This window comes from Lissotriton vulgaris, chromosome 1_1, assembly GCF_964263255.1.
Source record: "Lissotriton vulgaris chromosome 1_1, aLisVul1.2, whole genome shotgun sequence".
Classification (NCBI taxonomy): Eukaryota; Metazoa; Chordata; class Amphibia; order Caudata; family Salamandridae; genus Lissotriton; species Lissotriton vulgaris.
The window spans coordinates 240,226,599-240,251,985 of record NC_141685.1 but is presented as its reverse complement, the minus strand read 5'-3'; the positions used below and the strand labels follow the sequence as shown (position 1 = coordinate 240,251,985).

At 53.2% G+C, this 25,387-nt stretch overlaps 1 protein-coding gene across 3 annotated transcripts in view; it reads right to left on the bottom strand.

The window, feature by feature from the left end:
* Positions 1–25,387, bottom strand: part of LOC147745341 (uncharacterized) — a 212,349-nt gene that overhangs the window by 26,874 nt on the left and 160,088 nt on the right. Inside the window, exons 1-3 of one of the 3 annotated variants that reach the window (XR_015307483.1) lie at positions 19,269–19,514; positions 14,246–14,352; positions 2,265–2,374 (exon numbers count right to left, since the gene is read on the bottom strand). The gene's annotated coding sequence lies outside the window, so the exon portion shown is untranslated. Of the gene's footprint in view, positions 1–2,264; positions 2,375–14,245; positions 14,353–19,268 lie in introns of those variants that run through there. The other 2 variants (XR_015307484.1, XR_015307482.1) reach the window with 2 other exon arrangements.

Below are 25,387 nucleotides of genomic sequence, written 5' to 3'. Positions count from 1 at the left end.
AAGATTCTGAAACCAGGCATTTACATCCTGTTGCCTTCTATTCTCGTAAACTGCTGTTAGCTGAGCAAAATTACACCATAACCGAACGAGAACTACTGGCAATAAAAGCAGTGTTCCAAGAATGGAGACATCATCTCCGAGGAGCTAAACATACCATGACAGTTTACTCAGACCACAAGAACCTGCAATTCTATTCTACGGTAAAGGCCTTTACCCCTAGACAAATGCGGTGGTTACAATTCTTCAGTGAATTAGATTTTTTGATAACTTATCGTCCAGGAAATAAACAACTTTTATCAGACACTTCATCATGTCGGGTCTGTAATAAACATCAGGACCAGAATAAAGAATCACCAAGTATCATTCCGAAAGAAAAAATCGTAGCCGAGATTCACTCAGACACTTTCTTTGACTTGATAAAGAAACAGATTAAGACCTTAGAACCAAAACAATGGGTATCTCAGAAATTTAATTCTGTAAGAGAAGGCTTTTTCTTTCACAAAAATAAAATGTTCGTTCCCACCAAGGAGCTACAGAACCAAGTTTTACAATGGAATCATGATTTAGCCATGGCAGCTCATCCTGAAACAAACAAAACCTTGGAATTGTGCCAGCGACATTTTTGGCGGGCAAACATTACCTCTGATGTTCAACAATACATCAAAGCTTGTCCAGTATGCGCACGACAAAAGGCTCTCCATTCAGCTCCTATGGGATTACTTCAACCCATGGAAATACCTCCATTTCCATGGCACACAATTAGCCTGGATTTTGTTACTGACTTGCCTAAATCCAATGGTTATACCACGATACTAGTGATGGTGGATTTATTATCTAAAATGGGACATTTTATTCCTTTACCTAAAATGCCTTCGGCAGTTGAGTTCAGTAACATATTTTTAGTCAACATTGTGAAATTGCATGGCCTCCAAAATAAGATTATTTCGGACAGAGGCCCGCAATTTGTTTCAAAATTTTGGACTCAGCTCAGCAAACAACTAGGGTTTGAATTGGCTCTGTCTTCATCCTTCCATCCTCAGACAGATGGCCAAACTGAAAAAGTAAATCAGTCTTTAGAAAAAGGCTCACGCTGTCTTTTGTCCACAATGACTAATAACTGGGATGAAGTTTTGCCTAGGGCCGAATTTTCATACAATAACACTTCACATGCCGCCTTGGGTTGTTCTCCCTTTTATTTTCTAACAGGACAACACCCACGATCTATTCCAGTGATTATCCCAGAAAAACAACTCGATATGCCTGCAGTTACTGAGAGGTTAACTGAATTGTTAAAAATTCAGGAACAGGTTAAAAAGAACTTGGCTAGAAACAAAGTAAAAATGAAAAAATCAGCAGATAAGCATAGGTTACCAGCCCCTTCCGATCAGGGAGGACAGTTAGTCTGGTTGTCTACTAGAAATATTCAGATAGAAGGCCCTAGGAAATTAAAGCCCAAATACATTGGCCCATTCCCTATTGAAAAAGTATTGAATCCAGGTTGATTCTTCCTGAAGAGTATGCTATTCACCCAGTCTTTCACGTTTCCCTTCTGAAACCCCATAATCCAGCTACACGACCTGACAACCCCCCTCCTCCAATTGTAGTGGGAGACCATCTTGAATACGAAGTTAAAAAGATTTTAGATGCAAAGCATGTTCAAGGTCGTCTTTATTATCTTATCGACTGGAAGGGTTATGACCCTTCGGAGAGATCGTGGGAACCTGAAAGAAATGTACATGCTCCAAGATTGATAAGGTCATTTCATGCTCAACATCCGGACAAACCCCGTCCTATAAGGCGGCCTTTGGGGGGGGGGGGGGGGGGGACTGTTAAGGGGGCTCATGCAACTATCAGATAATTCTTGCTTGCATTGTATGCTTATAAATGTGTTAACGTTATTCTGACATTAGAGTAACTTCATTCAGCTAACTTTAATGAATCGTCGTTTTCAGTTAGCAATGCTTGTTTAGAAACAACCATTTGCTGTTAGCAATGCTTGTTTATCCATGTGCCTAAAACGTGTCCCGCGTGCTTCCTGCTCGTGTTCGACTAATTGGGCTCCTCGTGAGGCATATGCAAATTAATGACAGTTGTTGGCACTCTACATAAAGAAGCGCTCGTGAACGTGACAGTGCTTCGCTTCCTTGCACTTCGTCACCACGAGAGCTCCAGTTTCATCTCTCGCCTCGGAGGTTCTGCGCGACCCTCCAGCCCTTCGCCTTTCCATTTCCCGGCCAGACATTGCTTCAAGCTCCAACTCTTACCTGTTTCCACGCGACGCCTTCTCCCTTCCTCGATCAAACTCCCGGACTCCAGGAACTCCTCGGACTTCACCGGAACCGGCCCCTCCCAGCGGAAAACTTTCGGCGAGATCCTGAAAGACAAAAGAAGGACAGAAAGCCTTTGGGTTGCTAGGCGACCACTCGATATTATCGTACTTTCTTAGAATTGATGTTGAAATCTTTTCTTGACGGCAAAGACCCAAGAAACAAACAAGCCTTGGATCAAGCAAGTGGAAATAAGCATAAGACAATGCAAATTGAAATTGAACTGTATGCAGTTACATCTTTATTTTGAATGCATAAGAAAGTAATCAAGTACCGGAAAGTTTAAAACAATACCTTGTGTTAAAAGTGTACGGACAATTTCTGATAATTAGTGTGATTTAACACTTAGATTCAGTTGAAATTTGACATTACAAGAGGTGTAAACCATTCTGGTTTCTAGTTTATAGTCTGCTTGTTTTGGGCATGTTCTTTTCTTTTTAACTCTTTTACAGAGTAGAATCCCAATCATGACTTCTCCCTTTTTGGGTCTACAGGTATGATTGATATTTAATACTTTTTAAGTATGGTAATTAACGACACTAACCTCTCTAATTGTTAATAGAGTGATTATTGATTATTGAAAAGAAAACAAGAGTATCTGAGTGAATTAACAAATTGTTTCTTGGTGTTTCAAGGGTACATATCCGAATAAGGAGACAAAATGTATCAAAGACCCATTGAAGTGTAGGCATGGGCCAATTGAATAATGGTTGGTGATTTTCTCTTTAGATTTGGTGTTTAAACTCTTTAAGGAAGATTCTTGTACAAATCTTTGTGTATTATTGTTAACAGCAAGTGATTCAAACAAGGCCCAGAACACTTCTCACGAGAAACTGAACCTGGATCTGAAAGGAAGAAGAAGTGTTTTGTCTTGTTTCTCTCTCCACTTCCCCTTTCCCTTGGGGACGAATTGGCCCATCAAGAGTTTATATCCTTGTTGTGTTAATTGGTTCACGAGGGGGTTGGGACATTACAGCATCGAGAAGGAAACAACTGGAGGGGCTCGTGTGATTGCGCAACACTGGGAGTCCTAGACAAGATTAAGAGGGGGGCAGTGTTACAGCAGGCAAAGCTGGCTGGAGCGCATGTGTTGATGCTGCAGGAAACCCACCTATTAGGTACTAAGACCTTGTTCTTCCAGCTGTATGGCTTTCACCAGGTTTATCATGCAGGCTTTACTAGAGGACCCAGGGGGGTGGCCATATTAGTACATCGCAGGATTCCATATGTTCACTCTGTTCAATGGGTTGATACACAGGGACAATACTTATTTGTCAAGGGTATGATAGGCGAGGAGCCTCTGGTGTTGGGATGCGTTTATGCACCGCCCCCTCTGCAATGGTCGATGGTTGAGAAGTTGTTAGCGGTGTGGGACGATATTCCTGATGCGCTGGCTGTGGTAGGAGGGGATTGGAATGACATTATGGATGGATTCAGAGATAGGTATAGGCCGAGGGGGCCAGGTAGTGGGCCAATCCACCAAATTGAGAGACATGGTTGGGGGCTTGGGTTTGGTGGACATGTGGCGGCACCTGCAAGTAACTAGGCGAGAGTACATATATCTTTCAGCTGTTCACAAGTCCTTTTCCAGACTGGATTATATCTTTGTTCCCAGATCACTGGTTGGTAGGGTGGAATCGGCGGACATACTACCGCGTGGACTCTCGAACCATTCCCCCGTTATAGTTGACATTTGTTTAGACAGAGGGCGGCAGCCATTTCGGTGGCGCTTATCCGTATTGCACCTGCAGCACGCTGACTATCAGAAACATATTGGCGAGGCCATAGCTGAATACTTATTTGAGAACGTAGGGTCCATCGCAAGTGCCGGGACGGTGTGGGAGGCCCTGAAACCCACGCTACAGGGGGTGGACATAGCTTGGTGTGCGGCTGCCTGGAAGCGGCACAGGGCGGAATTGGAACAGGCCGAGGCCTAGATTGAGGCGTTGGAGTGTCGGGGCAGTGCTGAGGGCGAGGGCCATGTGGTGGGGCAATTACTTCTAGCGCAACAGTCCTATGCCTCTCTGCTGCTGGATGATGCGCGGCAGATATGGCTCGCAACGCGCAGTAGGATATACCAGTGGGGGGACAAATTGGTAACGATGTTGCACCGGCTGTGTCAGGGCACCTTTCAGGCGCAGGCCCTGCCAGGGATACTGGATGGAGCGGGTGCTTTGGTTACGGAACCGAAAGAGTTATCAGAAGGCTTCGCTGCATATTATGCAGACCTGTATGCCCCGAACGAATGCCTTAGTGAAGATGTGGTAGATAAATGTATTGCTGACTTATCACCTCGTGGGGTATCGGATGATGTGCGAGAGCTCCTTGAGCTTCCGCTGACGGAGGAGGAGCTGGGCACGGCCCTGGGCGAGCTTAACACAGGAAAAGCTCCCGGACCCAACGGGTTCCCTAGTGAATTTTTCAAGAAATATCACCTACAACTGGGTACGCACTATAGGGCGGCCTTGGAGGAGGCCAGGGAACAAGGTAGCCTCCCTCCAGATTGGAGACACGCTGAAGTGGTGGCGTTCCATAAGCCAGGCTGGCCCCCAGAGCATCACGCATCCTACCGCCCCATCTCTTTGCTAAATGTGGAGGCCAAAATTTTGGCCAAAGCATTGGCTAACCGACTTTTACCTCACATCGCAGCACTGGTCCATCCAGACCAGGCTGGTTTTATGCCCCCAAGGGCAACCAGACATAATATTCGGCGAGCGCATGTAGCGGTGGCATTGGTTCAGAATACGGGGGAACAGGCTGCACTCTTATTAGCAGACATGGACAGGGCATTTTATTCGCTGAGTTGGGTCTACCTGCTTGCGCTCTTGCCTCGGCTCAACCTGGGGCCCGCTTCCTCTCGTATCTGTGACTTCTATACACGGATTTGACAGCCTCGGATCGAGTAGCAGGGGCCATATCCACTAAGTTCTCCATCGGGCGTGGCACCCGGCAGGGCTGTCCCTTTCGTCGTACCTATTTGCCCTAGCTATGGAGCCGCTGGCGGCATGGGTGCGCATCGATGCGCAACTGCAGGGGTTCGAGTGGGCGCGGGGACTGTCCGATTGGATTGAGCTCTATGCGGACGATGTCCTGTTTTTCCTTACAGACCTTAATAGGTCAGGGCCGCTTATACTGCAAATCATGCAAATCTTCGGGGAAACATCAGGGCTATTTATGAACCCTCGCAAGTCAACTCTATGGGTGTTGGGGAGGCGCGCAGAGGTGGGGGACTGGGCTTCTACACTCCAGGTAGCTGTGGGTGGTATTAAGTACATGGGGTGTTTATATCTGAGGACCCCACACTCTCATGGGAGCGGAATATAGCGCCGGTGTGGGAACGGGTCCGGACGGATATCAAGATGTGGTCCCGCATGCCACTGACGATATATGGTAGGTCGGCCATTTTCAAAATGGTAGCCCTTCCAAGGCTGATATACCAATTACAGAACCTCCCCTTCCCAATCCCGCCTCAATGGTTCCGACAGGTAAACTCCATACTGGGGCAGTTCCTCTGGGCGGTGGGCACAGTGCGGGTAGCACTGCGCACCTGTTTTTTAACTACCTATTGTGGGGGCTTGGCGACTTCTGATATCCTTTCTTATTATCAGGCCTCACGCCTTCTAGTCCTGAACGAGGGGTGGTATTGCGACAGGGGAGACCCGGCATATGCCCTGGAGCGCTGCCTTATGGGTTCTCATACGCCACACACAATTCTGTATGCGTGGCAATTGTGGAAGACGTTACCACCGGTCACACAGGTGGTGTTTCAGATATGGAGACAGGCACTGCGTCTCATGGGATGGTGGAACACCTTGACTGGTGAAACCCCCCTGTGGCACAACGGGCGGCTACCTGAGCTAGCGACATTACAGGGTTTCCGAGGATGGGACAGCATTGGAATTTCAACGCTGGGAGCTGTGCTGTCCGGCACGACTCTTAAGTCCTTTCAGGATCATCCAATTTAAGTATCTACATAGAGTGTATTTCACTAAGGAGTGGTTATGGCGGGCAGGACTGATTGCACCTCCGGACTGTCTCAGATGTGGCCAGGAAGTGGGGAAATTTATACATACACTGTGGAGTTGTAGCTCTCTAGATCGGTTCTGGAGGGGGGTGCTGGATTGCATGTCTGAGGTTCTGGGGTGAGAGCTCCCCCGCACGCAGCATCTAGGTTTACTGCATGTGTTGGATGGGGTGGGCGGCAATGTTTACAAGAGGCATTTGTTGCGACTGGATCTCACATTGGCTAAAAGAGACGTGGCTAGGGCGTGGAAAGACCCGCGAGCTCCATCTGTGGTGGTATGGAAGAGAGGGTTAGACTTCTGCATGGGAATGGAGCAGCCGATTTTTGTAGCCCGAGGATGCCCACGAAAGCACTATAGAATCTGGAAGCTCTGGGCTGACTTTAGGGGTCTGTGGCTTGAGCCGCTGGTGGACCGGGAAGACCTGCCGGAAGGGATATAAAGGGGCCATGGTAGAGTGTACATGTATGTAGTCATTTAGATGTATAATATGTAGGAGACACGTGACGAGCTTTGTGCGACTTGGGGGGGTGGGATCCGAGAGGGGGGAGTTAAAGTGGGGGGAGAGGAATAGGGGGAGTGCCTAGTATTGCTTTGTTTATGTTTGTTTCTCAAAGAAAAGTAAAGCTGTTTGCATCTCAATTGATGTGATACTTTGTCCTGCAGAAATCTCTGGTGTGCAGAGCTCTGCGGAATGTGTGCAACCTTTCAATAAAATCTGTTTAAAAAAAAAAGGCATTGTCATTTACAATGCCAATAGCTCAAACTCACGTAAATGCGAGAACTAGTGCAATGCAATTGATTGTTAATAATATGCATGTCTATTTCTGAGAACAAACCCTATGCATACAGTATTAAGTCACTTCCTGCAATTGTGCAGAGCTTAGAATGTCGTTGTCATCGCACTTACACGGTCGTATTCTGTGGTTGTTTTTTGTGAACAATCTAACACCAGTTGCCTACTCTTTTTATAATGCCTAATGAAAAAGATGCATGCTGAGTAAATGCTTACATGACAAAATGTCATATTGGTTTAGGGAAATGGAATGATGTTGAGCATGAGCCCGAATCGGAGTTAAGAGGAAACACTAAAAAGAGATTACACGTTTTTGTGGGGGAATAGGTGCCTTCGCTGCTTAGCATTAGCAATGTTACACTAAAGCATAGAAGGGACACAGACCTACACCTGTTGGGAGATGCAATGAACCTTACCAGTGTGAGAGGCTAAAGCACGGCGTGCCCGCTGCTTTCAAAACCAGCTGAAGCAGCGCATGTTGTGCCTGAAGTAAGAGAAACTCATTAAAGAAAATAGGGCCGACAGACTAAATAACACGTACCCTGTAACAACCGAAGTAAAAGGGCCAGTCCTCATGGCAAGTTACAAATTAAGACAATGCGGTACTAAGAAGCTACTAACAAGCCTATTTATGAATCAGAAGTCAGCCTTTACGAAGGACAATGACACAAGCCAATGAAAAATATGGGCAGAGGGTGGGCGGGGCTTCAAGTGCATACTCCAATCCTGCATGCCTCACTGCACCGCATGCGCTGCCCAGGCTCGACCTAAAAACTGGGAATATGAGCACTTAAAATAAATATAATTCCCGGAAAGGAGCTTCTCTATGTGTTGAGAGCAGCTGCTGAGGCACTTCACAACCCTCATACCCAGAGGACAGGCCTCTCCTCCTACTGCCACAGGGCAGGCCTCAGTTCCTTCCCATACAGGACAGGCCTCTCCTCCTACCCCTACAGCACATGTTTTATTTTCAGCACAAGACATGCCTTACCTTCTCTGCAGCCCCCAAGGGAAAGGCCTCATCTCTTCTGCCGCCCGGACAAGCCTTAACTCTTCTGCACCCCTGACCACAGGACATGCCTCGCCTCCCCTGCACCCCCCTGGACAGGCCTCACCTCCCCTGCACACCCCTGGACATGCCTCACCTCCCCTGCACACCCCTGGACATGCCTGACCTCCCCTGCACCCCCATGGACAGGCCTCACCTCCCCTGCACACCCCTGGACAGGCCAAACATCCTCTGCACACCCCTGGACAGGCCTCACCTCCCCTGCGCGCCCCTGGACAGGCTTCACCTCCCCTGCACACCCCTGGACAGACCTCACCTCATCTGCACTCCCAGCACAGGACATGCCTAGTCTCCTCTGCACCCCCATGGACAGGCCTCACCTCCTCTGCAACCCCAAAACAGGCCACACCTCTTCTGCACCCTCCCTCCAGCAGAGGACAGGCCTCACCTCCTCTGCACCTCCCTGGACAGGCCTCACCTCCCCTGCACCCCCTGGACAGGCCTCGCCTCTCTTGCACCCACCTGGACAGGACTCACCTCTCTGGCACCCACCTGGACAGGCCTCACCTCCTCTGCACCTCCCTGGACAGGCCTCACATCCTCTGCACCCCCTGGACAGGCCTCACCTCGTTTGCAACCCCCTTGGACAGGTCTCACATACTCTGCACTCCCCTCTGGACAGGCCTCACCTCCCCTGCACCCCCCTGGACAGGCATCACTTCCTCTGCACCCCCTGGACAGGTCTCCCCTCCTCTGTAACCCCCGGACAGGCCTCACATCCTGTGCAACCCCCTCTGGACAGGCCTCACCTCCTCTGCACCCCTCTGGACAGGCCTGAACTCCACTGCACCCCCCAGCACAACACAGTCATCACATCTTCTGCTCCCCACTGGACAGGCCTCGGCTCCTCTGTACCTCACCTGGACAGATCTCCCTCATCGACACCCTCTGGACAGTCCTTACCTCTTCTGCACTCCGTGGGCATCCCTCACCTTCTCTGCACACCCCTGGAAATATCTCACCTCATCTGCACTCCCAGCCCAGGACGTGTCTAGTCTCCTCTGCACCCCCATGGACAGTCCTCACCTCCTCTGCAATCCTAGAACAGGCCACACCTCTTCTGCACCCTCCCCCACAGCAGAGGACAGGCCTGGGATCCTCTGCACCCCACCTAGACAGATCTCCACTCATCTGCACCCTCTAGACAGGCCTCACCTCCTCTGCACCCCCTGGACAGGCCTCACCTCGTCTGTAACCCCCTTGGACAGGTCTCACATACTCTGCACCCCCCTCTGGACAGGCCTCACCTCCTCTGCACCCCTCTGAACAGGCCTCAACTCCACTGCACCCCTCAGCAGAGCACATGCATCACTTCCTCTGCTCCTCACTGGACAGGACTCACCTCCTCTGCTCTTCCCTCACCTCCTCTCTACACCACATGGACTGGCCTGGGCTCCTCTGTACCCCACCTGGACAGATCTCCCCTCATCTGCACCCTCTGGACTCCGAGGTCAACGCTCACCTCCTCGGCATACCCCTGGACAGACCTCACCTCATCTGTACTCCCGCACAGGACGTGCACAGGACGTGCTTAGTCTCCTTTGCACCCCCGTGGACAGGCCTCACCTCCTCTGCAACCCCAGGACAGGCCTCACCTCTTCTGCACCCCCCAACAGAGGACAGGCCTCACATCCTCAGCAAACCGTGGACAGGATCACCTACTCTGTACCCAATGGACAGGCCTCACCACTCTGGACTGCTTTGAGGATGCCTCACCTCATCCTCATCTCCTGGACAGGCTTCAAGTCTTCTATGCACCCCATGGACAGGCCTCGCCTACTCTGTACCCCCTTGACATGCCTCACCTCTGCTGCACCACATGGACAGGCCTCACCTACCTCACTCCCTGGTCACGCTTAATGCCTCCTCTGCACATCCTGGACAGGACTCACCTCCTCTGCACCACATTTGGACAGGCCTCACTTCCTCTACACCTGCCTGGACAGGTCTCACCTCCTCTGTACCCCACCTGGGCATGCCTGACATCCTCTGAACCCCCTCTGGACAAGCCTTACCTCCTCTGCACCCTCCTGGACAGGCCTCACCTCCTCTGCACCCCACAGGACAGGCAATACCTCCTCTGCACCCAATTCATAGGACAGGACACACCTTCTCTGCACATCCCTGGACAGATCTAATCTCATCTATACCCCCAGCACAGGGCAGACATCGTCTCTCTCCACCCCCTGGATGGTCCTCACCACATCTGTGCCGCCATGCACAGGACATGCTTCACCTCCTATGCACCAACCCGGACAGGCCTCAGCTCCCTGCATCATGCTAGACTGGCCTCACCTCTTTTGCACCCCGCGGCACAGGACAGGATTCGCCTTCGCTGAGCCCCCTGGATGGGCCTCACCACATCTGAACCCCCCCGGACAGTCCTCACATCCTCTGCACCCCCCTAGACAGGCCTCATCTCCTCTGCACCCCACAGGACAGGCAATACCTCCTCTGCACCCAATTCATAGGACAGGACACACCTTATCTGCACATCCCTGGACAGATCTAACATCATCTACACCCCCAGCACAGGGCAGACATCGTCTCTCTCCACCCCCTGGATGGTCCTCACCACATCTGTGCCGCCATGCACAGGACATGCTTCACCTCCTATGCACCACCCGGACAGGCCTCAGCTCCCTGCATCATGCTAGACTGGCCTCACCTCTTTTGCACCCCGCGGCACAGGACAGGATTCGCCTTCGCTGAGCCCCCTGGATGGGCCTCACCACATCTGAACTCCCCCGGACAGTCTCACATCCTCTGCACCCCCCTAGACAGGCCTCACATCCTCTGCACCCCCCTAGACAGGCCTCACCTCCTCTGCACCCCCCTGGACAGGACAGGCATCACCTCCTCTGCTTCCCATCGGACAGGCCTCGGCTCCTCTGTACCGCAACTGGACAGATCTCCCCTCATTTGCACCCTCTGGACAGTCCTCACCTCCTCTGCACCTCATGAACAACCCACGCCTCCTTTGAATACCACTGAACAGACCTCACCTCATCTGCACTCCCAGCTCAGAACGTGCCTAGTCTCCTCTGTACCCCCAAGGACAGGCCTCACCTCCTCTGCAACCCCATAACAGGGCTCACCCCTTTGCACTGCTCTGAGGATGCCTCGCCTCCTCCTCATCCTTAAACCAGGCTTCTTGCCTCCTCTGAACCCACTGGACAAGACTCACCTCCTCTGCACCCCCAGCAGAAGGGCAGACATTGTCTCCTCTCCACCCGCTGGACGGGCCTCACCATATCTGCACCGCCATGCACAGGACATGCTTCACCTCCTATGCACCACCCTGGACAGGCCTCAGCTCCCTATAGCCCCCTAGATTGGCCTCACAAGTTTTGCACCCCTCAGCACAGGACAGGACTCGCCTTCTTGTCACCCTCATGGACTTGCCTCACCTCCTCTGCACACACAGCACAGGACAGACCTCACTTTCTCAGCACTCTATGCACCCTCCACTCTGGACAGGCATCACCTCCAATGCACAGCCCCTGGACAGTCCTCATCTCCTTTGCACACCCCAGCACAGGATAGGCCTCACCATCTAAGCAATCCCTGGACAGGGCAAGCCTCGCCTCCTCTGCATCACCCAGCACAAGACAGGCCTCACCTCCTCTGCACCCCCTGAACAGGCCTCACCTCCTACGCAGGCACAGGACAGGACAGGCTCGCCTCCTCTACAACCCACATGGACAGGCTCCACCTCCCCTGCACCACTCTGGAAAGCCCTTACTTCTTCTGCACCCCTTGGACAGACCTCGCCTCCTCTGCACCTCCCACTCAGACAGGCCTCACCTCCTTTGCAACCCCTCTTTAGAGGCCTCACTTCCGATGCACCCCACTGAGACAGGCCTCACCTCCTCTGCACCTGCTGGACAGGACAGGCATAACCTCCTCTACACCCCCTGGACAGGGCAGGTCTAACCTTCTCTGCACCCCCTGGAAAGGCGTCAGCCCCTTGCACCCACCTGGACAGACCTCTCCTCCTATGCACTCCCTGGACAGACCTCACCTACTCTGTATCCCCTAGACAGACCTCATGTCTCCTCTCTACCTCCTGGACAGGCCCCACCACCCCTGCATCTCCTGGACAAGCCACACCTTTACTGCAACCCCTGGACAGGCCTAACCTCCTCTGAACCTCCCTGGACAGATCTCACTTCCTCTGCATTCCCCTAGCACAGGACAGGCCTTACCTCCTCTGCACAAGGCCCCACCAGCACAGACCTCACATCCTGTGCAGCCCTTCTGGATAGGCCTCACCTCAACTGCACCCCCTCTGGACAGGTCTCATCTCCTCTGAGCCGCTCTGGACAGGCCTTACCGTCTCTGTACCGCTCTGGACAGGCCTCACCTCCTCTGCAATCCCCCTCCCTCCCGGTCAGGCATTAACTCATCTGCATCCAAGGACAGTCCTCACCTTCTCTGCACTCCCTGGATATGCCTCCACTCTTCTAAACCCCCCTGGACAGGTGTTACCTCCTCTGAGCCACTCTGGACAGGTCTCATGCCTCTTCTACACTCCCTAGACAGGCCTCATCCCCTTTTAAACCCACCTCCCCCCGGGCAGGCCTCAACTCTCTACGCACCCACCAGCACAGGACAGGCCTCCTTTCCGCTGCACTCCGCCTCACCTCCTCTGCACCCCATGGACAGGCCTTACCTCCTCTACACACCCTCGACAGGTCCCACCACCTCTGCATCCCCACTGGATGGACAGGCCTCACCTCCGATGCACCCCACCCGGACAGGCCTCACCTCCTCTACAACCTGGAAAGCCCTCACCTCCTCTGTACCCCATGGACAGACCTCATGTACTCTGCACCCCACCTGGACAGGCCTCACCTCCTCTGCATCCCCATGGAGAGGCCTCACCTCCTCTTCAAACCCCCTGGACAGGCCTTACATCCTCTGCACAATGCCCCTGCCAGCACAGACCTCACATCCTCTGCACCCCTTCTGGACAGGCCTCACCTCAACTGCACCCCCTCTGGACAGGTCTCATCTCCTCTGTGCAGCTCTGGGCAGGCCTTACCGTCTCTGTACCGCTCTGGACAGGCCTCACCTCCTCTGCAATCCCCCTCCCTCCCGGTCAGGCATTACCTCATCTGCATCCAAAGACAGTCCTCACCTTCTCTGCACTCCCTGGATATGCCTCCACTCTTCTAAACCTCCTCCCAGGACAGGTGTTACCTCCTCTGAGCCTCTCTGGACAGGTCTCACGCCTCTTCTACACTCCCTAGACAGGCCTCACCCCCTTTTGAACCCACCTCCCCCCTGGACAGTCCTCAACTCTCTACGCACCCACCAGCACAGGACAGGCCTCCTTTCCGCTGCACTCTGCCTCACCTCCTCTGCACCCCATGGACAGGCCTTACCTCCTCTACACACCCTCGACAAGTCCCACCACCTCTGCATCCCCACTGGATGGACAGGCCTCACCTCTGATGCACCCCACCCGGACAGGCCTCACCTCCTCTACAACCCAGAAAGCCCTCACCTCCTCTGTACCCCATGGACAGACCTCACGTCCTCTGCACCCCACCTGGACAGGTCTCACCTCCTCTGCATCCCCCTGGAGAGGCCTCACCTCCTCTTCAAACCCCCTGGACAGGCCTTGCCTCCTCTGCAAAACCCTGGACAGGCCTCACCTCCTTTGCCTCCCCCTGGACAGGTCTCACCTCCTCTGCACCCCCTGGACAGGCCTCACCTCCTCTGCACCCCCATGGACAGGCCTCACCTCCTCTGCCCCCCCAGACAGGCCTCACCTCCTCTGAACCCCTCCCCCAGCACAGGCCGGGCCTCATCTCCTCTGTACACCACTGGACAGGTCTCGCCTCCTCTGCATCGCCCTGCATTAGCATTATCTCCTCTTCACCCCAGGACAGTCCTCACCTTCTCTGTACCCCCAGCACAAGACAGGTCACCCTCCTCTACACTCCCTGAACATGTATCCTCTAACCCCTGTATCCCCCCGGAGAGGTGTTACTTCCTCTGCACCACTTTCGACAGGTCTCACGCCTCCACCGCACCCCCTGGACAGGCTTCATGACTCATCTGCACCACCTGGACAGGCCTTACCTCCTCTGCACCCTCCTGGACAGGCCTCACCTCTCTTGCACCCCCCTGGACAGGCCTCACCTCCTCTGCATACCCCTGGAGAGGCCTCACCTCCTCTTCAAACCCCCCGGACAGGCCTTGCCTCCTCTGCAAAACCCTGGACAGGCCTCACCTCCTTTGCACCCCACTAGACAGGTCTCACCTCCTCTGCACCCCCTGGACAGGCCTCACCTCCTCTGCATCCCCATGGACAGGCCTCACCTCCTCTGCCCCCCACTGAACAGGCCTCACCTCCGATACACCCCCGAGACAGGCCTCACCTCCTCTGAACCCCTCCCCCCAGCACAGGCTGGGTCTCACCTCCTCTGTACACCACTGGAGAGGTCTCACCTCCTCTGCATCTCCCTGAACAAGCATTATCTCCTCTTCACCCCAGGACAGTCCTCACCTTCTCTGCACCCCTGCACAGGACAGGTCACCCTCCTCTACACTCCCTGAACATGTATCCTCTAACCCCTGTATCCCCCTGGAGAGATGAACCTCCTCTGCACCACTTTCGACAGGTCTCACGCCTCCTCCGCACCCCCCTGGACAGGCCTCACCTCCTCTGCACCGCTCTGAGGATGCCTCACCTCCTCCTCACCCACTGGACAGGCCTCATGCCTCGTCTGCACCCCCTGCTTGTTTCCAGTCCAGGGAGGACCTGGCTTGGCAGTTCGGGCTGCACTGTTCCCATTAGGCGCAGGGTCAAGACTGACTTACATATGGCTGGGTTCAAACTGGAATTTATTTATTTATTTATAATCAGATTTCTATTGCGCATGGCTGCCCCAGCAACGGGGCGTCCCAGAGCCACCAAAGACCATGAACGTGAGCCTGGAGGGAAAGAGTTATAGAGTTATGCCGGGAAAAGCCAGGTCTTTATGGCTTTGCGAAATGCAAAATGGTTCTGGATCCCTCTGATAGAAACATGAAGCAAATTCCAGAGTTTTGCTGCAAGACTGCACGGCACATAAAACTCTAACATTGGCCAGCCCCAAAGGGGCCTGTTGAGTCACAATCCTGTGAGACACACAGAGTGTTTTGAACTGGATTCGCTTTTCAACAAGCAACCAATGTAGTTTAGGAAGAACATGGGAAACAGAGCAAAATTTCAGAAGTGCCATCAGAATGCGTGCTGCTCTGTTCTGTATTCTCTGCAGGCGCCTAATACTGGACTCACTAGCGCCAAGATAAAGCGAACTACCGTAGTCCAGTCTAGATAGGATTGTCGCCTGGACAATGGTTTGACGCACTTTAGGAGGAAAAAAGACCACCAGAGGTTTCAAGCCCCGCAGAAGCCCAAAACAAACCCCTGCTACTGCTTTCGATTGAATCTCAAATGTAAGACCCCTGTCGAACCACACACCAAGGTTCTTTACTGCCTCTTTGGGCGAAGGAGCTGGTTTAAGACGATCCGGCCAGCACTGCTCGGACCACATCTCCCGGTCCTTCCCGAACAGCAAATCCTCTGACTTACAGGCGTTCAACTGCAAGCAATTTGCTGCCATCCAGTCCGCAACCACTAGCAGGTCCTCTTTAAACTTTTCCAGGTTAACGTTACATTTCTTAGAGAAGGCGATCACCAGTTGGGTGTCGTCAGCATACAACACCAGTGACAGGCCTCTTCCTTTAGCCACCGACCCAAGGAGTCAGACATGAATGTTCAACAGTAAGGGGCTCAGTATTGAGCCCTGAGGCACCCCCTGTTGCAAGGAAAACTCCTGTGAATGAAAAGGTGGCAGAGAGACCTGGAAAGATCTCCCCTCCAAAAAATACCGAAACCAAGCCAAAGCCAAACCCCTGATTCCAATTTCCTGTAGGCGCTTTAAAAGTATCACATGAGAGACAGTGTCAAACGCGGCACTTAGGTCCAAAAGGACTAGGCCGCAGAATCACCGACATCCAGACTCCCAGACTCCCCCGGATTTGTTCTGTCACCGCCAGCGGAGCAGATTCTGTGCTGTGGCGCACTCGGAAAACCGTTCTGCGAAGGATCCAAGATGGCATTATGCTCAATAAACTCAGAGAGAGTAGAGTTCACCTGGGATTCGACCAACTTAGCCAAAAAAGGCAGCTGTAAAATGGGGTGATAATTGCCCAACTCAGAAGGATCCAGAGACGGTTTCTTTAGAAGAGGAATGACTTTACCGTGTTTCCACAACACTGGTACAGATGCTGAGGACAGAGAAAGGTTGACCAGATCTATATTCACAGGTGAAATCAAAGCATGAAACTGAGGGAAGTGGGCCTGTGTCAAAGGGTCGGCCGGCGAACCCGATTTGATTTTAAGACAGAGGGACTCGAAATCAGTGGAGGACAAAAAAGGAAAGGATGACAAACTGTTGCCCACCAAGACTCCAATATCACTGGCTTAACCACCGCATCAGAAGAGGCCGTGGTAGGAAGGCCATGATATATCTTCTCTACCTTGTTCACAAAATGCCTGGCCAGATCATTACACTGATGGTTCGATGAAATAGGGGAGTCCCCAGTTACGCCTGCACTCTTCATGCCCTTAAGCAGAGAGAAGATAGTCTTAGAGGGGTTGGTGCTGGCGGAAATTTTATCGGCAACAAACTCCACTCCTGCTCTCTGAATTAATTTGTGATAGTGCTTAATAGCCGCTCGGTATTTACTTTTTGCTACCATGTGATACGAGAGTCTCCAAGGTCGCTCAAGCTGTTTACAATATTTTTTTACTTTAGTTAACGAATCATTGAACCAAGGGTTAGACTACCCTCGATTATTCCCACCCAGTTTAGCCAGGTTGCAACTATCCAGGCTTCGCGTCAACCAGTCATGGAAACGCAAATTTGTCACCTCCATATTTGGTGGCAGCTGAGGCCTGTGGCTGGACAAAAAAGCTGAACAATTACTGATGTCCTGCTTATGCCAGGGACGTTTTTAAGACTGGGGCGGGACGGTTCGAGACCGGCTTTCTCTGCCACCGCAGCGAGAAAAAAAACAAAAAGTGATCTGTCCAGACCTGCGGAACAGGCGTTCGAACCTTTAGCAAACTTAGGTTAGAGAATATGGGGTCCAGTAAGTGCCCTGCCACATGCATACACTTATGGACACACTGAGCCAGCTGATAACCCTCTAGATCAGCCAGAAAACTGGCATTCCCTGTTTTTCCACGATTCTCAAGATGAAGATTTAGGTCGCCTAAGATGGTAAAGTTCGCTGCTCTACTTGTGTGTAGCATGACTTTATTCAGTAAATCTTCCCTAAACACGCTAGATGGACCTGGGGGACGGTAGATGAGGAGGCCGGTCACAGTGAGATTATGGTTCAGCATGATTTTGTACAGGGCACTTCACAGTCCGCTATATTCTCCTTGATAAAACTGCAGGAGTATGCATCCTTGACAATGACTGCAATTCCGCCACCTCCGTTACATCCTCTATTTACACTCTTCATCACAAAACCTTGTGGAAGAGCCAACCAGGTCTCCGCAACAGAGTCTTGAGTGAGCCATGTCTCCGTTAGCAGGGCCGGACTGGGAACCAAAACCGGACCTGGCAAAGTGCTCAGCCGGCCCCCCTCCCCTCCAGTTGTGCGTGCCGCCGAGCACTTTGCCGGGGCCGGTTTTCGGCTGATTTTGTTACAGGGCCGATTTAGCTGCAAAAACGGCCCTGTAACAAAAACGGCCTCCAGGGGCCCCAAACCGGCCCCCCACCTGTGAGGCGCACCGGGGGATTGCCCGGTGCCCGCTACGGCCAGTCCGGCCCTGTCCGTTAGGAATAGTACATCTGGAGATTCATCAACCAAAAGATCAAAGACCTCGGCATGGTGTTTCACTAACGACCGGCAGTTCAGGCTTAAAAACTTAAAATCCGTATGGTCAGGAGGGCATAGAACAGACTCCTCCAATTGGAGTTGAAATGAGCATAACTTACATTTAAAAGGGCCGTCCAGGGGAACCCAGGCTGAGGAAGGTCAATTAGTCCCCAGTGTCAGGAGCTCGGCACGCGAGTACCTAAGTGGATCAGCCAGGAAATGAGTAGGGGTTTTGGCAACTGGCAACGGTCTGGCGTGGACGGGTGCAAACGTGCTTGCCTTTGGCGCGCCTTCGGCGTGCCAGCGGCGCGCCCGCTGTGCAGTCTTGTCTGTGCCTCCATTTGTAGTTTCAGGGGTGAACACAACTATCCCGCTGACCTACACTACCCCCAAGATGGCGGTCTCGCTCCTGCAGCCCCGGAGCGTACTGCAGCCTTTGCCCCCAACCAAGCTGCCTCCAAACAGAGCGGTGCCCTCCCTGCAATATACAGATGCACAACAAACAAGTGAGTACTAAAATCAGCTTTCACACAGCGATAGACTAAAACGATTTAAAATTATACAATGAAATTAGCATGAACAAAGAAATATGCAGAGTATGCTAAACTAACTCCCGGCTCACGCCTCAGGAGTCTAAGGAATGGCATGGCTAGCAAAAAAAACAATGGATTCAGGCCCAGATCTCTGTACTGGGGTGAATGTATGACATTGTTCAGCATTCTGTCCATCAATTGTTGTTTTTGCATTTGTCACCCCGATTGGGACGAGTGTGCCCAGACGTGGATCCGGCGAAACCAGTCCTAGGAGGACCTGGCCTGGCAGTTCGGTCCATTGGGCTCAGGGTCAAGACTGATTTGCATATGGCTGGGTTCAAACTGGAATGGCATGGTGAGCAACAAAAAGATTGATTTAGGCCCAGATCTCTGTACTGGGGTGAACGTATGACATTGTTCTGCATTCTGTCCATCAACTGTTGTTTTTGCATTTGCACCCCCTGGACAGGTCTCATGCCTCCTCTGCACAACCCTGGACAGTCCTGACCTCCTCTGCACCCCCCCTGGACAGGCTTTACCTCCACTGTACCCCCCTGGACAGGCCTCCACTCCTCTCCACCCCATGGACAGGCCTCACCTCCTCTGCACCCCCTGGACAGGCCTCACCTCTCTTGTACCCCGTGGACAGGCCTCACCTCCTCTGCACCCCCTGGACAGGCCTCACCTCCTCTGCACCCCCTGCTGGACAGGCCTCACCTCTTCTGGACAGGCCTCTCCTTGGTGCAGCAGTGACGTCTCACAGGAGCGCTCGGTGACGGAGTTTCACAGGAGCGCTCGGTGACGGAGTTTCATGGTCAGAGGAGCCCAGAGTTCATCACCCTCCATCCAGCGCCTCTGACTCCGCACTGAGCCTCGGGGCGCTACGCACAGGCCCGGAAGAGAGACACTGCTCCCCTGGACCTGCGCCGGATGCAGGACAGTGGCTCGGACCCTAGAGCGCTTTAATAGCACACTCCAGATACGAGGTTGTACACACCAGAGACGTCTTAATCATTCCGAATAAGGAAATTACAGACATGTCCTGCTCCACTTTGCATCTTTCAGCCCTGGTACCCGTTCTGTTGATGCGGTCACTCCCACCAACTATCCATGTCCAAGAAAGTGACTTTTAACACTGGAAGTGACCTCTCTCGGAGGAAGCAGATCTCCCCGGGGGTATTTCTGACTTCTGTGGTGATCGAGTCTTTTGCTTATCTCCCAAAACCAATCAAAATCCATTAAACATGTCTGATCTTCCAAAGGAGAGGGTTTGGCCGAACGACCAGAGCTGCCAACTTTGTAGCTGAGTGTGGTGCTGCAACAAGGCCCAACACGTGGGTGAGTTGACCTGATAATATCGACACACACTCTGGTTATCTGGTTAGCCGGAAAGACCCCGAGCGGTCTTCCGCATGTTTATGTATACCCCCGGCGCGAGCCCGCCCCGGGGTGTGCGTGCGTGCGTGCAGGCAAAGGGATACAATGTAGGTGAGAGCCCGAGTGGCTCTCTACATCCCTCCTTCAATTTAGTTCTGTTCACGCTTGTTGGACCCGGGCCCTTATGGCTGGTTCACCCCTGAACTTTTTGCTATTGATGGCGACCTGGTGTTCATGATTTCTGGCTTGGCGCACTTTTTCCCTGGGTCCCAGAGTGAAAGTGCGTGCGTGTAGTATGGCTGGCCTGCCCTCCCATAGGAATGCATGGGGAATGCGTGTGTCCCTAGTAGTTCCTGATGCGTGGGGAGTGCAGGCTCGAGTTTGGTATGCCTGAACTCGTGAGAGTGAGTGCTGCAAGATGGTGTCTGCGGCAGGTGTGTGTCTAGTTGGGAAGTGCTACTTCTGGACATTGAGATATGTGTGCAGTGAGGGTGCTGGAGCGTGATTGGCTGGAGCTGGCTGGCATGCCAGGCTCCAGGAAGTCTGGATGGGTCTGCCCGGTGGTGAGAGGGAGATTAGCATGAGTGATGTGTGGGAGGAGTGTACCTGTGTCCTGGATGGGCTGGGTTTTCCCCACACAATGCTGGCTCCGCCCCCCTGTGGTGTGTCTAACGACCCTAGCCTCCCCAGTGAATGAAAGGGGTGGTTGGCCCATCAAGAGTACTCCAGAACCAGTTGCAACTGGTTTCTCCCCCACCCTGCACATTGTGACAAAGGATTTCAGTGTATAAAAATGGGGCTGTGTCCCCACTGAAATTGTTCTCTTCTAGGATCTTGAGGGGGCTGCTGCTGCTGCAGCTGGGGCCAGGAGGAACCGCCACTTGGACTGCCTCCCTGCCTGGAGGGCCAGTGAGCTGGCCCCTGGCCCAGCCTTGCCCCCCTGCCTACCTAAGGACCTTTGCTGGGACTCTGCCCTGCTGAGTGCAGCTGGAAGCGCTGTGCTGGTGTTCCCTGCCTGGGAGCACGTTGGACTTTCCCTGCAGCGCTTTGTTGTCCTTTTGGCGCTTGAGAGCGCTTATTGACTGTCCTAGCGCTGGGAAGCGCCGTTGTGCACAGCCGGTGCCCACCCGGCATTTGGCCGCCTGATCTGTGAATGCGCGGCGCGTAGCGAGTGCCACCTCGCTTCCTTGTTAATTTATCGAGCCGGTGCCCACCCGGCATTGCCCCGTACTTTGCCGTTGTAAATACCTCGAGGGAGCCCACTCCTCGGGTACTGGGAGCCCGCCTGCCTACCTGGAACGGGCCGCCGCGCTGCCCGCGACGACCCGGAAGTCTTTGGCCGACCGGCCAATTGCAGCGCGGCCCCTGAAGAGGCCGACCGGAAGTCCCGCCTACAACCAGGCAAGCGAGGAGAGAGAGGCGCCGCCGGCGGGGCTCCGAGGACGAGGAGCCCCGCGCTGACAGCAAGGAGAGCCGGCAGTGTTCCTGCCCCCGCAGCACCAACGAAGTACCGGTGAGTGCGGGGACAGGGTTCTTTGCTCCTCGGGCGGCCCCGATTGACAGAGGGCCGCTCCGACGCTGCTGCATTCGTGTGTGGAGCCTGTGAGGGCTCCGGGGGCATTTCCGCCTTCGAGTCTCCCGAGGAGAGACTCCAACGAATGGGCCAGTTTTGAGAGGGCTCAGGGGGCATTTGCTTAGAGCCAGTGAGGCTCTACCTTGTCGGGGCACATTGTCGGTGCCCGCGCCCCCCCCCCTCCGGTGTTCAGAGCCTGCGAGGCTCTTGGGGCATTTCCATTTTCGAGTCTCCCGAGGAGAGACTCCAACGAACGCCCGCAGTGGATAGTTTAGAGCCCATGAGAGGTTCTTGAGGACCCAGTCAGTTGTCCTGAGCCTGCGAGGCTCCAACGTTCGCACCCTTGGTGTTTACAACTGTCCAGCACTTAGTGGACAGTTGCTACGTTTAGGCTGGGTGTACTTTTTGGCTATTATAGCCTGCCCCTGACTTTGAGACACAGGGACTACCACAAGTTGTGGCTCATAGGAAGTTTTGCGCAATTGCTTGTGCTCGCACCGCTGAATGTGTTCCGAACCGCCATGTGTCTTTCCTTGCATACACCGCTGAATGTAGGTACTGCATCATGTGTTGTCTTGTGCTCGCACCTCTGAATGTGTTTGGATCCATCATGTGTCTTTCTTCCCCACACCGCTGAATGTTAATGCATCATGTGTAATGTGCCTATGCTATATCCCTAGATGTTAGTGATTCCTAGGTGGTGGCTTTTCTCCTAGTACAGGTGTTGCTAGTTGAGGTCTTTTGTTCCCTGCGCATTAGTTGCCTAAGGTGGTTAGGGTTGCGTAGGAGGTTCTGAAGCTTTGCCAGTGATAACTGGTTGTGTGTTAATTTGTGATACACGTTTAATTTGATTCTAAAAGTATTCTATGTGCTATTACTATTCCTAAAAAGTGATGATTCCTGACAGCGGTCCAGGTGGCCCTGTCTTGTAAATATCCCCCTTGTAAATTCTGCCCGTGCCTGTTGGCACAGTGTAACTAAATGTATGTTTTATCTAATGTGTTTTCAATATAATACAAAGGCTATTTTTCTATAACCTTGTGTGGAGTTTTCCTTTGTGGTGGGCCTTGGGTGTTGTTACTGAGTGCGCGCGCAAACACTTAACCTACATAGCCTCCAAGTTTAGCCTTGTCTGCTCGCGCCACGTTACCTAGAGGGCGAGAGAGGGGTTATCTTGGTGTGTGACTCCCTTGCCCTGACACTTAGAAATGGCGATCCCTGACTGACCTCGACGCGAGTCTTGGCCGGCCAGGGTCCCGTTTCTAACATTGGTGGCAGGCGGTGTGGATCCGGATTTGTGTTTGCGTTGTACTGCAGTGGCAACAGGCCACACTACAAAGCTCTGCATTTTAGATAATTACATGTTGGGGATTATTGTCCTTTGAAGTTCTAGTATTTCTTTTCCCAAAGAGTGTCCAGTACATTTGTCCCCTGCCCTGCTCCCAGAGTTTGGTACCTGTGTCACGTGTGGTCAGGTTGAGAAATCAGGGGTGGTAAAAACTGCCTTACCGGTCCGAGGGGAGGGTGTGCGTGGATGAATGGTGTGTTGCCTGGACAGATTAGTGGGAGTTCTCTTTAGTAGGGAGCTTGCTGAAATACTTTGAACCGTGTGCTCTTGCTTCGGCTCTGACAGCTAAGTCCCTTGTGTTGCGCGTGTCTGTGAGCATCCTGTCAAGATGGAATCTCCTTTTAACCTTTGTAGCCTGTTTAAGTACAGTATGCCTGAGTTGGTACGGTTATGTAAGGAGAGAGACATCCCAGTGAGTGAGTCAGACACCCAGTCCAAGCTTAGGGATAACATGATCCTGTGGCAGAAGAGTGACTGGGAGCGTGAGCACAGTGAGAGGGAGAGGGCCCGGACCGCACACCATGAGGGTGGTGGGTCTGAGGGGAGCCCTGAAGAGTCTGATGTGGAGAGTGAGGATGACAGTGGATGGGCGCCAGCAGAGAGCGAGTACCCCCTAGATAGGGAGTCCCTTGCTGGGTCCAGTGTCAGATGTAGCACCCCATCCCTTTCCCTGTCCCCAGAGGAGTGGGTGGATAGGAGGGAAGGGAGGGAGCACCAGTTGGCCATGGAGAAGCTCAGGTTAGAGCATGTCAGAGAGATGGCGCGGCTGGGTGTGAATGAGTGGACTGCAGAGGCTGAGAGGGCCTTGGCCAGGGAGAAGATAGCCCTAGAGGGTAGGTTATCCCCTGACCGCAGTCATAGTTTTCTGGATTCCCCAGGGAGGGTTGGATCCAGTGGTGGCAGCAAGAGAGAGTTTGGTGCGGGAAGTGCCATGCCCCGTTTCCAAAGAGTGGTACCTTGTTCCCGAGAGGACACCTACAGGTTGAAGTTCAGGAGCAGTAGGAGACTGCCTCACCAGGATTGGGGAGATTATGTGGATGATTGTCATGATACCCTGATTGATTGGTTAGAGGTTCATGGGGAACCTGATTTTGATGGACTACTCAACCTTGTTATCAGAGAGCAGTTGCTCAATTGTTTTGTGCCAGAGTTGCGCAAACACCTGTCAAGAGGTGACTATGTGAGTCCTTGGGACATTGCAAAGGAAGCAGACCGCTGGGAAGGTGCCAGTGGTTTTGACACGTCATGGGTGAGTGAACCCGAGAGTAGTGGGTTAGGTATCTTCCAGACCAGTGTGGTGGAAGAGGCTCAGAGTAGCCCAGCTAGGTCCCAGTGTAGCGAGAGGGGTGTAGGGGCTCACGTCTTGTCTCAGTGGAGTAAGAGTGAGTGGGGGACTGAGTGTTCCCAGGTGCCCGAAACCCAGTCTCAGAACCTGGATGGTTTCTTGAGGGAACACCAGGTTAGGGATCTAGGCTGTCCTGTCAGACCCCTTGAGGGTGATGCCCTAGTGTCTAGAGGACCTGGAGTATCTTTAAATAGTGATCCAGTGGTTCTAGTGTCCGGCAGTGCCACTCCAGTTGGGGGGGCACGGAAGTCCGAAGTGAGGAGTGATTGGGGGAGTTCCCCAGTGGGAGAACCAGTGGGTCAGGGACTACCCAGTTGGGCGAAGTTCCCGGTTAGTGACCATGGTGACACCACTTCTGTTCTGGGGGATCTTCCCGCACTGTCAGGTGGACAGGGGACGGGAGATCTGCGCCAGACAGACAGTCACACAGCACATGAGTCATGTGTTAGCCTCAGGGGGATGGTGAGGGAGTCCCCAGAAGTCCTGGAGTGCCAGGCAATTATCCCACCTAGAGGTTTAGACCGAAGGTTGGGAGGCCAGGTTCAGGATCGGCCTGACCTGAGGGGTGGGACTTCTGTAACCAGAGTCCTAGCCAGTGCTTCTTCCAGGGGTACCTCTCCAGTTGGGAGGGTGCAGAACTCTGGAAGGGGGTGCAGAGGGTGGGAGAGCCCGCCTCTGACCCCGGCGCAACCTGAGGGGTTAAACCCTGGGTTGGAATGGCGTTCTAGGTGTACACCTCGCAGGAGGTGGAGGAACCCTAGAAGAAGAGGTAGGGGGAGGAGAGCCTTCCCTGAGACTCCTGGTCCGCCTGAGGTTGTAGACCAAAGGCTGGTGAACCGGTGGCAGTCTAGTCCTGTCTTGCAGACAGGGAGAGTGGAGAATGGACACTATGTGCCAGGGGTTACTACCCCCCACTCGGTGAGTAGGCAGGAACCAGTGGTACCTGGGTGGCCCAGGGCCTGGTCCTGGCCGGGGACAGCTGAGGAGTACCAGTGGGGTAGCCCAGTTGTTCCAGATGGTGGTTTGAGAAGGAATCCCAGGGGTTCACAGTGGCGTGGAACAGGACGGTGTCCCGGCAGTGGCGGGCCCGTGTCCTTGTTCTT